The sequence below is a fragment of the Arachis stenosperma genome, chromosome 10 (assembly GCF_014773155.1).
Source record: "Arachis stenosperma cultivar V10309 chromosome 10, arast.V10309.gnm1.PFL2, whole genome shotgun sequence".
NCBI lineage: Eukaryota > Viridiplantae > Streptophyta > Magnoliopsida > Fabales > Fabaceae > Arachis > Arachis stenosperma.
Genome location: NC_080386.1, coordinates 56,525,484 through 56,540,813, shown reverse-complemented (window position 1 = coordinate 56,540,813; position 15,330 = coordinate 56,525,484). Strand labels below are relative to the sequence as shown.

Below are 15,330 nucleotides of genomic sequence, written 5' to 3'. Positions count from 1 at the left end.
TTTAATAGTGGGATTGACCACTATATGATGATCCAGCAACAAGATAGACTGTGAAGCGGATTGAAGTGATGAATTATTGGTAAAATAGGTTTGAGGTTTGAAATTCAAAATGACAACTAACTTTTATTCCCTCGTGGGGACAATAAATTGTGGTCCTAGGTTTTTTATTGGGAGTATTATTGGAGGCAATATATAGTGGTTCATTTTCCAGTCACATTGGGGGACCAGTACTCAGACCAAATCTATTGTATACGTACATGCACCATAGAGTACAATGTACATGTTAGATTAATTTTGGTGGGGTGTATTTGAAAGTAATAAGGATGGCAATGTGTTTTTATGGGGCGGAGACTCCTTTTTCGTTTCTTATTTTTGTTTAGTAAAATGTCTTCTGTTTTTATTCTATTTTCATCCCGGATTTCAGTTTATTTTCTTCCATGAGTAGAGAGGCAGATATCTACAAATTTTGACGGATATTGAATTAAAAAAAAAATATTTTCAGTATAAATTTAACATAATCAACACACGTGATATCTTTAACATATAAGTTAAAAAAAATAATTTTTTAAAAATAGTAAAAATGAATTAAAATTATATAATTATATATATGTATGTAAGAGCATTTAAATAAAATTTTCTTTGCAAAAACTTTATAAATCCTAGAGTAGATAACTCAATCTTTGTTTCTGTCTTCATTTATTCACGCGAGCAGATTTTTATCTCCGCAAAAATTTTGCAGGTGCGGTTTTGTTTTTTTAATCTCACCTAAAGGTAAGGAAGTATCTGTTTAGAGAAGACTGTCAAGTCTTCGTATATGAATATGACAGCACTTAATAACCACATATCATTACGGTATTGATGCGTGGCATGGACTAACTTGTGTCTTATTTAGTTAATGTATGGGAATCTTTGTTGTGAACAATGAGCATTGTTATAAAAACACATACTAAAAATATTAATTAATATTTTATAAAAATATATAAAGTTTAATTTTCTAATTTATTATTTCTATCTAAGCCCTTTTTTTAAAAAATTTGTATCTTCTAAATTTTAAATTTTATTTTAAAAGATAAAATATAATTTTTTATTATTTATTTTATAGATAAAACAAAAAAATAAAAAAATTAAAAATTATATTTTACTTTCTAAAATAAAATTTTAAAATTTAGAGAATCTAAATTCTTCTCCAAATATAATCCAAAGATATACACAATAAACGTGCGTTTGTTATTACTAGGGTTTTGGTCTTTTGGATTTATATCAAGAAAAATATTAAAAAATTTAAAAAATTTATTAATTTTTAATTCATAGTTAATCAATAATATCAAAAAATATAAATTAAAAATATATTATTAAATTAATAAATTAAAAAAAGCAAATTAATAATTAAAAATATTAATAAAAAATAAAAAATTCGGTTGGTTTTTAAATTTTTTTTATATTAATAATATAATGCTTCTTCGCTTTAATTACTACTTTTCGGGCAAGTCCCTGATGAATCTCTTCAAAATGTGTATTATTGATTTATTGTGAACAAAAACAAAAGGCAATGTGTGTTGAGAATTCGAATTGCTCAAGGATCCATGAAGCTTTTTCATTTTTATATGGTTGATCTCATGGTGATGGGTGTTAGTACAGTCGTGTGGGGGCGGAGTTAAAAAATCTAGAAACACACGTGTGGATTGGAGAATGAGGAGAGGACAAATAAGCTAGCTGTATCCAGAGTTTGAGGCACCTTGTTGGGACTTGAACCCTCTTAATTCATTGGACGTCATTTATGAAAAAACCAAATCGTTTATTTCTGTCCACTACTACACTTCTTGTTCCACGTCATCACCACCGTGGACAGTTTTTTCTTTTTTCTTTTTTTTTTTCAAGTATTTTACTTTACTCGTTATTTCACATTTTCGCTTGTATTTTTGTACACTTTTTAATTTGTATATTAAGACTGAAATAGTATTTTTCACTATCATTGATATTGTGTGTATAATTTTTGGATGTAAATGGCAGCAAAAGACAAATTTGAAGTTTAGATTTACAGTTCTACAAATTAGAGGGCAATATTTTTCAAATTGGTCTCTCATATTTAATTGTAATTAAAACACATTTTTATAGTAATTGGACGGCCAAAGATAAATGAGTGGAGATCGAACAGTAAATATTTGATGTTCGAAATTTGAGTTTCAGATTTTATCACTTATTAATTCAACGGACAAAAATATATCAACGATAATCAACAGTGAAGAAGAATTTCACAATTCTAACCCTCAGTTTTGTGGTCAATAACCACGTGTACCACCTGCACATGAAAAGAATGGAGTTGATAAGCAATGACACGAGACTATCTCTTTTTTTTATCCACATCTCTTGCATGCTCTTTTTATCAGTTACATATTTTATTTGGAAATAAATGAACTCATCAAACATTTGTACAGAATATCGGTACAAAATATTCGATACTATTTTTAGTATATGCGGATCTATTTTTTCACAAATAACACATTTTAATTTTTCAAATGGTATTGTAAAAGGAATAATAATATCACATGGATTCTCGCACACAAAACTAACTCTCTCTAGTGTTTGTAATAATATCTGACAATGATAATATAATTTTAACATAACTCTATCCTTCATTTTTTTTAAAACGATGTTTCTACCCTCAACATTAGTTTAAAGTTGTAAAAGTTAAAAAGAAACAAAGTGAACACAGTGAGAGAACAAAAAAAAAAGAAAATGAATTAAAGAAGACAAAGTTTGCACAAGCGAGAAGCGAAGTTCTATATATCACAAATTTGACCCTCAGTTTTCGATTTCAATGAACTAATTTTTTTTAATTCAAAAAATCGATCAACAGATTTCAATTTTGCATTTTATGATTTTTTTAATCCAAAATTTATCTTACGATTTGCTCCATCTAAAAAAAATTTGAATCCACACAAATTAGAGGCATCGATATGTACACTCCCTAATCTAAATCTTATATTCCTTAAATTTGATCCTCGATTTTTTAACTCCTGTAAAATTGAGGTTTCGATTTGTATTTTTTATTTAAAAAAAAATCAACTCCACATTTTTCAAAAAACATACTAGCTCTCCGTATCCAAGCATAATACGTCCTCCAAATTCATAACAAAAAAAAAATAGTCTATTTTTTATGATAATTTTTTAACAAATATCTTAAAAGTATTAGTTACTACAGGTAGCTACTAATTTTACTAATTACTTTTTTATATTTTATTCTTAAGAAATCTTTAATATAAAGTTTCTTTTATCATTCTAAACGATAATATTAATAATATAAAAAATTATAAATAAATAAATGTATATGCAATTGATCCAACCGTTACACTTTTAACATCATAATTTGGTATTATCTATTATAACTCGACATTATTCACGTTATTATTCGAAAAACTGACGTTATAGTTCGGCAATTCGAGACAGTATCAACAGACATCTTAGAATCAAAACGTCCTATTGGATTTTATCACTCAATTATTACTCTTTAATTCAGACGGTGAAACAGAAACGTAATCGACCTGTCTTCACTCATAAAAGGTATAGTCTCCTATCCTTAGCCACACATTGAATTCTCAATACTGACTTAAGTTTCGGAGTGCCTTTGCAGGTACACTCTCCCCTTGTTCTTTGCTCACGCTTTGTGTAATTGGACATCCCCTCGGAGTAAAGCTCAGACTTACACGAAGCTCGAAGGTCGGCACCGAAGATAACAACTCGGCATCGACTCTCAGGGACCGAGCTCTCCCTTCAGGTATCCATACAAGAATAATTGGCGCCCACCGTAGGGCTGAGAATATAATTCCTTCCATATATCATCGGCCTCGAGATTCTTGCTTGAAGTCATGGCTGAATAACTTCCACCCACACCATCCGAACTTCTCAGATGGTGATCGAGTTGCGGCAAGCCAACCAGCGCATGACCGAAGAGAATCAAAGAATGGCAAATCAAATTGCCAACTTGAATAACACCCGAATCGAAACGATCGGCAAGAATAGACAGAGGAAGTCGAGCATCAGTCAGGGCCAACACACGTCTCTGAAACTACTTGGCACGAAGAGGAGCAATCCGAGCATAATGAAAAAGCTTGGCCAAACAACGAGGACGACAATCAGGAAAGCTTCCCTAGGTCATTCATGGCCGAGGTGATGAATTTCGTGTTACCCAGGAGGTTCACTCTGCCGACCAACCTAACTCCCTCTAATGGATTAGGTGATCCAAAGAAATACATCAAAAAGTTCACCTCCATAATGATAGTAAACGGTGCATCTGATAAAGTTTTATGTCGTTGCTTTCCATCTTACTTAGACAATCATGCACTTGATTGGTTTTGTTCTTTGCCTGCAGGTTCTATTTCTCGCTTTCGAGACCTATTAAAGCTCTTTGAGGAGCACTTTGCTGGATCATCCATCTACCTACACAACTCCAATTACCTGAATACAATCAAACAAGGCCAGCATGAAAGCCTTAGGGACTACCTGACGTGCTTCACAAAGATACCCATGAGTATATCCGACCTCCACCCCGAGGTGGAACTGCACGCAATAAAAAGCGGACTCCGACCAGGAAAGTTCCAGGAAACTATTGCTGTAGCCAAACCTAAGACTATGGCCGAGTTCTGTGAAAAGGCTAAAGGTCAGATCGACATCGAAGAACTCTGACAAGCTTAAAAAACAGAAAAGTCTCACTATAGAGAAGACGAAAAACGCGAGACAACAAGAATAATTTCAAACCAACTCCACGATATGAGTCCTACACTCAATTCAACACCAAACGCGACGACATCATCAAGGAGATCTTGAATTCAAAATTGATCAAACCACCAAGAAAAGCTGGCAGTTACCTAGATTCAAAAGGCGCGGACAAGTCAAAATACTGCTCTTTTCACCAAAAGCACGGACACACTACCGATAAGTGTGTCATTGCCAAAGACCTTCTAGAACGATTAGTTCGGCAGGGTCACCTGGACAAGGACATCGGCGGCCACATAGAACGACGAGCACCCCCCTCTAGTGACCAAAGCTCGGTGATATTGCATGGCCGAGATAAAGACCGACCGAACAACAACCATCCCGAACAACCAAGATGTATCATTAACTGTATTTCAGGAGGTTTCGCAGGTGGAGGAATCACAAGCTTGGCATGACAGCGATCTTACCGAGTTATGCTTTCAATCGACGCTGATCAAACTCAACAACGGACACTTCCACAATTTCCTCAGATAACATTCCAGACATATGACAACAATACCAATGTGGCAAATCTAGACGACCTGGTCGTAATCTCCATGCAGCTCGGAGATCTCCTAGTCAAAAAGGTGTTACTGGACCCAGGGAGCAGTGCCGACATTCTCTTTTACTCCACATTCCAGAAAATAAAACTGAGCAGTAACATCCTCCAACCTTCCACTGGAGATCTAGTAGGTTTCTCAGGTGAGAGAGTCCCGGTTATGGGCTCTGTGTGGTTACAAACCACACTCGGTGAGTCTCCCTCGTCAAAAACTTTAGATATTCAATACTTAGTGGTTGACTGTTTTAGTCCTTACAATTTGATACTTAGCCGACCTTTCTTAAATAAGTTCGGCGCCATAGTCTCTACAGTTCATTTCTGTGTTAAGTTTCCTTTGCAGGACAACACAATCACAACCGTTCACAGTGATGCTCGAGAAGCCAGGGAATGCTACAACAACAGTCTTAAAAGACCTAACTCAAACACAAAAGCCCATGTTCACCACATCGGAAGCATGGATGACCAACCAGCTCTGGCCGATCTTGATCCAAAAGCAGGAACCCTTGAAAGACCAACCCCAACAGAAGACCTGCATAAAATCTATTTCACAGAAAACTCGGGCAAATTCACCTACGTCGGCTCCACATTATCCCCAGAAGAGAAATCCTCATTCCAAGCATTTTTACAACAAAATGCCGACTGGTGCACGAAATTGTGATCAATACTTTTCAAAACACAAACAATCCCTAGTAATGGCTCCAAAGACTTGGTGCTCAATACCATGGCATAAACACAACTTCGCACAACTAACCAGCAAGTGCACTGGGTCGTCCAAGTAATAAACCTTACGCGAGTAAGGGTCGATCCCACGGAGATTGGTGGTATGAAGCAAGCTATGGTCATCTTGTAAATCTCAGTCAGGCAGACTCAATTGGGTATAGATGATGAATAAAGCATAAAGATAAAGATAGAGATACTTATGTATATCATTGGTGTAAGAGCTTCAGACAAGCGTATGAAGATGCCTTCCCTTCCGTCTCTCTGCTTTCCTACTGTCTTCATCCAATCCTTCTTACTCCTTTCCATGGCAAGCTCGTGTAGGGTTTCACCGTTGTCAGTGGCTACCTCCCATCCTCTCAGTGAAAATACGTCCCTGATGCTCTGTCACAGCATAGGCTAATCATCTGTCGGTTCTCGGTCCGGCCGGAATAGAATCCAGTGATTCTTTTGCGTCTGTCACTAACGCCCCGCCTTTCGGAGTTTGAAGCACGTCACAGTCATTCAATCATTGAATCCTACTCAGAATACCACAGACAAGGTTAGACCTTCCGGATTCTCTTGAATGCCGCCATCAGTTCTTGCCTATACCACGAAGACTCTGATCTCACGGAATGGCTGGCTCGTTTGTCAGGCGAGCACTCGGTTGTCAGGCGATCAACCATGCATCATGCAATCAGAAATCCAAGAGATATTCACTAAGCCTCGAATGCTTGTAGAACAAGAATGGTTGTCAGTCACCTTGTTCATAGGTGAGAATGATGATGAGTGTCACTGATCATCACATTCATCAAGTTGAAGAACAAGTGATATCTTGGACAAAGAACAAGCGGAATTGAATAGAAGAACAATAGTAATTGCATTAATACTCGAGGTACAGCAGAGCTCCACACCTTAATCTATGGTGTGTAGAAACTCCACCGTTGAAAATATATAAGAACAAGGTCTAGGCATGGCCGAATGGCCAGCCTCCCCAAATGATCTAAGATAGCATAAAATTAGAAGATAGCTACCAAGATGTCTCAAATACAATAGTAAAAGGTCCTACTTATAGAAAACTAGTAGCCTAAGGTGTACAAAGATGAGTAAATGACATAAAAATCCACTTCCGGGCCCACTTGGTGTGTGCTTGGGCTGAGCAATGAAGCATTTTCGTGTAGAGACTTGTCTTGGAGTTAAACGCCAGCTTTTATGCCTGGTTGGGCGTTTAACTCCCATTTAGGTGCCAGTTCCGGCGTTTAACGCTGGAATTTCTTGAGGTGACTTTGAACGCCGGTTTGGGCCATCAAATCTTGGGCAAAGTATGGACTATCATATATTGCTGGAAAGCCCAGGATGTCTACTTTCCAACGCCGTTGAGAGCGCGCCAATTGGGCTTCTGTAGCTCCAGAAAATCCACTTCGAATGCAGGGAGGTCAGAATCCAACAGCATCTGCAGTCCTTTTCAGTCTCTGAATCAGATTTTTGCTCAGAACCTTCAATTTCAGCCAGAAAATACCTGAAATCACAGAAAAACACACAAACTCATAGTAAAGTCTAGAAAAGTGAATTTTAACAAAAAAACTAATAAAAATATACTAAAAACTAACTAGATCATACTAAAAACATACTAAAAACAATGCCAAAAAGCGTACAAATTATCCGCTCATCACAACACCAAACTTAAATTGTTGCTTGTCCCCAAGCAACTAAAGATCAAATAAGATAAAAAGAAGAGAATATGCAATGAACTCCAAAAACATCTATGAAGATCAGTATTAATTAGATGAGCGGGGCTTTTAGCTTTTTGCCTCTGAATAGTTTTGGCATCTCACTTTATCCTTTGGAACTCAGAATGATTGGCTTCTTTAGGAACTCAGAATCCAGATAGTGTTATTGATTCTCCTAGTTAAGTATGATGATTCTTGAACACAGCTACTTTATTGAGTCTTGGCTGTGGCCCAAAGCACTCTGTCTTCCAGTATTACCACCGGATACATACATGCCACAGACACATAATTGGGTGAACCTTTTCAGATTGTGACTCAGCTTTGCTAAAGTCCCCAATTAGAGGTGTCCAGGGTTCTTAAGCACACTCTTATTGCCTTGGATCACAACTTTATTTCTTTCTTTTTCATCAATTTTTTTCGTTTTTCTCCTCTCTTTTTTTTTTTCGTTTGCTTTTTTTTTTGTATTCACTGCTTTTTCTTGCTTCAAGAATCATTTTTATGATTTTTCAGATCCTCAGTAACATGTCTCCTTTCTCATCATTCTTTCAAGAGCCAACATTCATGAACCACAAATTCAAAAGACATATGCACTGTTCAAGCATACATTCAGAGAACAAAAGTGTTGCCACCACATCAAAATAATTAAACTGTTATAAAATTCAAAATTCATGCAATTCTTTTTCTTTTCAATTAGGCACGTTTTTATTTTAGAAAGGTGATGGATTCATAGGACATTCATAGCTTTAAGGCATAGACACTAAGACACTAATGATCATAAGACACAAACATGGATAAACATAAGCATAAAAATTCGAAAAACAGAAGAATAAAGAACAAGGAAATCAAGGAACGGGTCCACCTTAGTGATGGCGGCTCTTCCTTCCTCTTGAAGGTCCTATGGAGTGCTTGAGCTCCTCAATGTCTCTTCCTTGCCTTTGTTGCTCCTCTCTCATGATTCTTTGATCTTCTCTTATTTCATGGAGGAGAATGGAGTATTCTTGGTGCTCCACCCTTAGTTGTCCCATGTTGGAACTCAATTCTCCTAGGGAGGTGTTTAGTTGCTCCCAATAGTTTTGTGGAGGAAAGTGCATCCCTTGAGGTATCTCAGGGATCTCATGATGAGAGGGGTCTCTTGTGTGCTCCATCCTTTTCTTGGTAATGGGCTTATCCTCATCAATGGTGATGTCTCCCTCTATGTCAACCCCAACTGAATAACAGAGGTGACAAATGAGGTGAGGAAAGGCTAACCTTGCCAAGGTAGATGACTTATCCGCCACCTTGTAGAGTTCTTGGGCTATAACCTCATGAACTTCCACTTCTTCTCCAATCATGATGCTATGGATCATGATGGCCCGGTCTAAAGTAACTTCGGACCGGTTGCTAGTGGGAATGATTGAGCGTTGGATAAACTCCAACCATCCTCTAGCCACGGGTTTGAGGTCATGCCTTCTCAATTGAACCGGCTTGCCTCTTGAATCTCTCTTCCATTGTGCGCCCTCTTCACATATGATTGTGAGGACTTGGTCTAACCTTTGATCAAAGTTGACCCTTCTTGTATAAGGATGTTCATCTCCTTGCATCATAGGCAAGTTGAACGCCACCCTCACACTTTCCGGACTTAAAATCCAAGTATTTCCCCCGAACCATAGTAAGATAATTCTTTGGATCCGGGTTCATACTTTGATCATGGCTCTTGGTGATCCATGCATTGGCATAGAATTCTTGAACCATCAAGATTCCAACTTGTTGAATGGGGTTGGTAAGTACTTCCCAACCTCTTCTTTGGATCTCATGGCGGATCTCCGGATATTCACCCTTTTTGAGTGAAAAGGGGACCTCGGGGATCACCTTCTTCAAGGCCACAACTTCATAGAAGTGGTCTTGATGCACCCTTGAGATGAATCTATCCATCTCCCATGACTCGGAGGTGGAAGCTTTTGCCTTCCCTTTCCTCTTTCTAGAGGTTTCTCCGGCCTTGGATGCCATAATGGTTATGGAAAAACGAAAAAGCAACGCTTTTACCACACCAAACTTAAAATGTTTGCTCGTCCTCGAGCAAAAGAAGAAAGAAGAGAGTAGAAGAAGAAGAAATGAGGAAGAGGGAGATGGTGGTGTATTCGGCCAAGGAGGGGGAGAAGTGGTGTGGATTTGAAGGGTGAGGTTGGTGGGGTTTTATGAAGGATGGATGTGAGTGGTGAAAAGAAAGATGGGATTTGATAGGTGAAGGGGTTTTGGGGAAGAGGTATTGAGGTGATTGGTGAATGGGGGAAGAAGAGAGAGAGTGGTGGTGGGGTTGGTGGGGGTCCTGTGGGGTCCACAGATCCTGTGGTGTCAAGGAAAAGTCATCCCTGCACCAAATGTTGCTCAAAATCACGTTTTGAGCCATTTCTGGCGTTAAACGCCGGGCTGGTGCCCATTCCTGGCGTTTAACGCCAGGTTCTTGCCCTTTTCTGGCGTTTAACGCCAGTCTGGTGCCCCTTTCTGGCGTTAAACGCCCAGAATGGTGCCAGACTGGGCGTTAAACGCCCAACTGCTAGGCTTACTGGCGTTTAAACGCCAGCAGCATCTTCCTCCAGGGTGTGCTGTTTTTCTTCCTGTTTTTCATTTTGTTTTTGCTTTTTCAATGGATTTTGTGACTTCTTATGATCATCAACCTACAAAAAAAATAAAATAACAAAAGAAACTATATAGATTATAATCATTGGGTTGCCTCCCAACAAGCGCTTCTTTAATGTCAGTAGCTTGACAGAGGGCTCTCATGGAGCCTCACAGATACTCAGAGCAAATGTTGGAACCTCCCAACACCAAACTTAGAGTTTGAATGTGGGGTTTCAACACCAAACTTAGAGTTTGGTTGTGGCCTCCCAACACCAAACTTAGAGTTTGACTGTGGGGGCTCTTCTTGACTCTGATTTGAGAGAAGCTCTTCATGCTTCATCTCTATGGTGACAGAGGGATATCCTTGAGCCTTAAACACAAAGGATTCTCCATTCACTTGAATGATCAGTTCTCCTCCATCAACATCAATCACAGCCCTTGCTGTGGCTAGGAAGGGTCTGCCAAGGATGATGGTTTCATCCATGCACTTCCCAGTCTCTAGGACTATGAAATCAGCAGGAATGTAATGGTCTTCAACTTTTACCAAAACATTCTCTACAAGTCCATGAGCTTGTTTTCTTGAGTTGTCTGCCATCTCTAATGAGATTCTTGCAGCTTGTACCTCAAAGATCCCTAACTTCTCCATTACTGAGAGAGGCATGAGGTTTACACTTGACCCTAAGTCACACAGAGCCTTCTTGAAGGTCATGGTGCCTATGGTACAAGGTATGGAAAACTTCCCAGGGTCTTGTCTCTTTTGAGGTAATTTCTGCCTAGACAAGTCATCCAGTTCTTTGGTGAGCAAAGGAGGTTCATCCTCCCAAGTCTCATTTCCAAATAACTTGTCATTTAGCTTCATGATTGCTCCAAGGTATTTAGCAACTTGCTCTTCAGTGACATACTCATCCTCTTCAGAGGAAGAATACTCATCAGAGCTCATGAAAGGCAGAAGTAAGTCCAATGGAATCTCTATGGTCTCATTTTGAGTCCCAGATTCCCATGGTTCCTCATTGGAGAACTCATTGGAGGCTAGTGCACGCCCATTGAGGTCTTCCTCAGTGGCGTTCACTGCCTCTCCATCCTCTCCAAATTCGGCCATATTAATGGCTTTGCACTCTCCTTTTGGATTTTCTTCTGTGTTGCTTGGGAGAGTACTTGGAGGGAGTTCAGTAACTTTCTTGCTCAACTGTCCCACTTGTCCTTCCAAATTTCTAATGGAGGACCTTGTTTCATTCATGAAACTTTGAGTGGTTTTAATTAGATCAGAGACCATGGTTGCTAAGTCAGAGGGGTTCTGCTTAGGATTCTCTGTCTGTTGCTGAGAAGATGATGGAAAAGGTTTGTCATTGTTAAACCTGTTTCTTCCACCATTATTATTGAAACCTTGTTAAGGTCTCTCTTGATTCTTCCATGAGAGATTTGGGTGATTTCTCCATGAAGAATTATAGGTGTTACCATAGGGTTCTCCTAGGTAATTCACCTCTTCCATTGAAGGGTTCTCAGGATCATAAGCTTCTTCCTCAGATGAAGCCTCCTTAGTACTGCTTGGTGCATTTTGCATTCCAGACAGACTTTGAGAAATCAAATTGACTTGTTGAGTCAATATTTTATTCTGAGCCAAAATGGCGTTCAGAGTATCAATCTCAAGAACTCCTTTCTTCTGACTAGTCCCATTGTTCACAGGATTCCTTTCAGAAGTGTACATGAATTGGTTATTTGCAACCATTTCAATTAGCTCTTGAGCCTCTGTAGGCGTCTTCTTCAGATGAAGAGATCCTCCAGCAGAGCTATCCAAGGACATCTTAGATAGTTCAGAGAGACCATCATAGAAAATACCTATGATGCTCCATTCAGAAAGCATGTCAGAAGGACATTTTCTGATTAATTGTTTGTATCTTTCCCAAGCTTCATAGAGGGATTCTCCATCCTTCTGTCTGAAGGTTTGGACTTCCACTCTAAGCTTACTCCATCTTTGTGGTGGAAAGAACTTTGCCAAGAAGGCATTGACTAGCTTTTCCCAAGAGTCCAGGCTTTCTTTAGGTTGAGAGTCCAACCATATTCTAGCTCTGTCTCTTACAACAAAATGGAATAGCATCAGTCTGTAGACCTCAGGGTCAACCCCATTAGTCTTGACTGTGTCACAGATTTGCAAGAATTCAGCTAAGAACTGATGAGGATCTTCCATTGGAAGTCCATGGAACTTGCAATTCTGTTGCATTAGAGAAACTAATTGAGGCTTAAGCTCAAAGTTGTTTGCTCCAATGGCAGGGATAGAGATGCTTCTCCCATAAAAATCAGGAGTAGGTGCAGTAAAGTCACCCAGCACCTTCTTTGCATTGTTTGCATTATTGTTGTTTTCGGCTGCCATGTCTTCTTCTTCTTTGAAGGATTCGGTCAGGTCCTCTAAAGAGAGTTGTGCTTTGGCTTCTCTTAGTTTTCTCTTCAAGGTCCTTTCCGGTTCAGGGTCAGCTTCAACAAGAATGCCTTTGTCTCTGCTCCTGCTCATATGAAAGAGAAGAGAACAAGAAAATGTGGAATCCTCTATGTCACAGTATAGAGATTCCTTGAGGTGTCAAAGGAAAAGAGAAATAGAAAGAAGAAGGAGAAGAAGAATTCGAACTTTACTTAGATAAGGTTCGAATTGTGCATTGAGAAGGAGTGGTACTCCATAAATAGAAGGATGTGAGAAGGAGGGAAGTAATTTTTCGAAAATTAATTAAAATATTTTGAAAACATTTTTGAAAAACCTTAATTGATTTTCGAAAATAAAAGTGGAAAAGAAATCAAGTGATTTTTGAAAAAGATTTTTAAATTAGAAATCAAAAAGATTTGATTGAAAACTATTTTGAAAAAGATGTGGTAAGAAGATATGATTGGTTTTAAAAAGATGTGATTGAAAAGATATGATTTGAAAACAATTTTAAAAAGATATGATTTGAAAACAATTTTAAAAGATTTGATTTTGAAAGTTAATGACTTGCCTAACAAGAAAAGATTTGATTCAAACATTTAAACCTTTCTCAACAGAAAAGGCAATATACTAGAGATGTTCAATCAAATCATTAATTGTTAGTAAGTATCTTTGAAAAAGGAAAGAAATTGATTTTGAAAACATTTGATTGAAAAGATATGATTTGAAAAAGATTTGATTTTGAAAAACTTTGAAAAAAATTGATTTGAAAACAAAATCTTCCCCCTAGCACCATCCTGGCGTTAAACGCCCAGAATGGTATCCATTCTGGCGTTTAACGCCCAAAATGCACCCTTTTTGGGCGTTAAACGCCCAACCAGGTACCCTGGCTGGCGTTTAAACGCCAGTCTGCCTTCTTCACTGGGCATTTTTGAATGCCCAGCTTTTTCTGTATAATTCCTCTGCAGTGTGTTCTGAATCTTCAATTCTCTGTATTATTGACTTGAAAAGACACAAATTAAAAATATTTTTGGATTTTTTTAATAATCAAAATGCAACAAGAATCAAATAACAATGCATGCAAGACACCAAACTTAGCAGTTTGTATACTACTGACACTATATGAGACACATAAACACTCAAGTCAAAAGAATTCAAAGATCAGAGTAAGAAATCATCAAGAATTACTTGAAGATCCTTAAGACACATGAATGCATGTATGCAATTGACACCAAACTTAAAATGAGACACTAGACTCAAGCAAGAAACATCAAATATTTTTGGTTTTTATGGTTTTTGTGAATTTTTTTTTATTTTCGAAAATTAAGTGGAAACATCAAAATTCTTAATGAGAATTCCAGGAATCAGTGCAATGCTAGTCTAAGACTCCGGTCCAGGAATTAGACATGGCTTCACAGCCAGCCAAGCTTTCAAAGAAAGCTTTGGTCCAAAACACTAGACATGGCCAAAGGCCAGCCAAGCCTTAGCAGATCACTGCTCCAAAAGCAAGATTGATAAAAAAAATCAACAAGCTTCTGTGATGATAAGTTGAAACCTCGGTCCAATGAGATTAGACATGGCTTCTCAGCCAGCCAGATCTCAACAAATCATCATGAAACTCTAGAATTCATCTTCAAGAATTTCGAAAAAAAAAAATAAATGCCTAATCTAAGCAACAAGATGAACCGTCAGTTGTCCATACACAAGAACAATCCCCGGCAACGGCGCCAAAAACTTGGTGCACGAAATTGTGATCAATACTTTTCAAAACACAAACAATCCCTAGTAATGGCTCCAAAGACTTGGTGCTCAATACCATGGCATAAACACAACTTCGCACAACTAACCAGCAAGTGCACTGGGTCGTCCAAGTAATAAACCTTACGCGAGTAAGGGTCGATCCCACGGAGATTGGTGGTATGAAGCAAGCTATGGTCATCTTGTAAATCTCAGTCAGGCAGACTCAATTGGGTATAGATGATGAATAAAGCATAAAGATAAAGATAGAGATACTTATGTATATCATTGGTGTAAGAGCTTCAGACAAGCGTATGAAGATGCCTTCCCTTCCGTCTCTCTGCTTTCCTACTGTCTTCATCCAATCCTTCTTACTCCTTTCCATGGCAAGCTCGTGTAGGGTTTCACCGTTGTCAGTGGCTACCTCCCATCCTCTCAGTGAAAATACGTCCTTGATGCTCTGTCACAGCATAGGCTAATCATCTGTCGGTTCTCGGTCCGGCCGGAATAGAATCCAGTGATTCTTTTGCGTCTGTCACTAACGCCCCGCCTTTCGGAGTTTGAAGCACGTCACAGTCATTCAATCATTGAATCCTACTCAGAATACCACAGACAAGGTTAGACCTTCCGGATTCTCTTGAATGCCGCCATCAGTTCTTGCCTATACCACGAAGACTCTGATCTCACGGAATGGCTGGCTCGTTTGCCAGGCGAGCACTCGGTTGTCAGGCGATCAACCATGCATCATGCAATCAGAAATCCAAGAGATATTCACTAAGCCTCGAATGCTTGTAGAACAAGAATGGTTGTCAGTCACCTTGTTCATAGGTGAGAATGATGATGAGTGT

At 38.4% G+C, this 15,330-nt stretch overlaps 1 non-coding gene across 1 annotated transcript; it reads left to right on the top strand.

The window, feature by feature from the left end:
- The first annotated feature begins 12,190 nt into the window (after nt 1-12,190).
- LOC130959486 (small nucleolar RNA R71) lies at nt 12,191-12,298 on the top strand. Its single transcript, XR_009078563.1, has one exon. It is a non-coding gene; the product is annotated as a small nucleolar RNA R71 (small nucleolar RNA).
- The last annotated feature ends 3,032 nt before the right edge of the window (nt 12,299-15,330 follow it).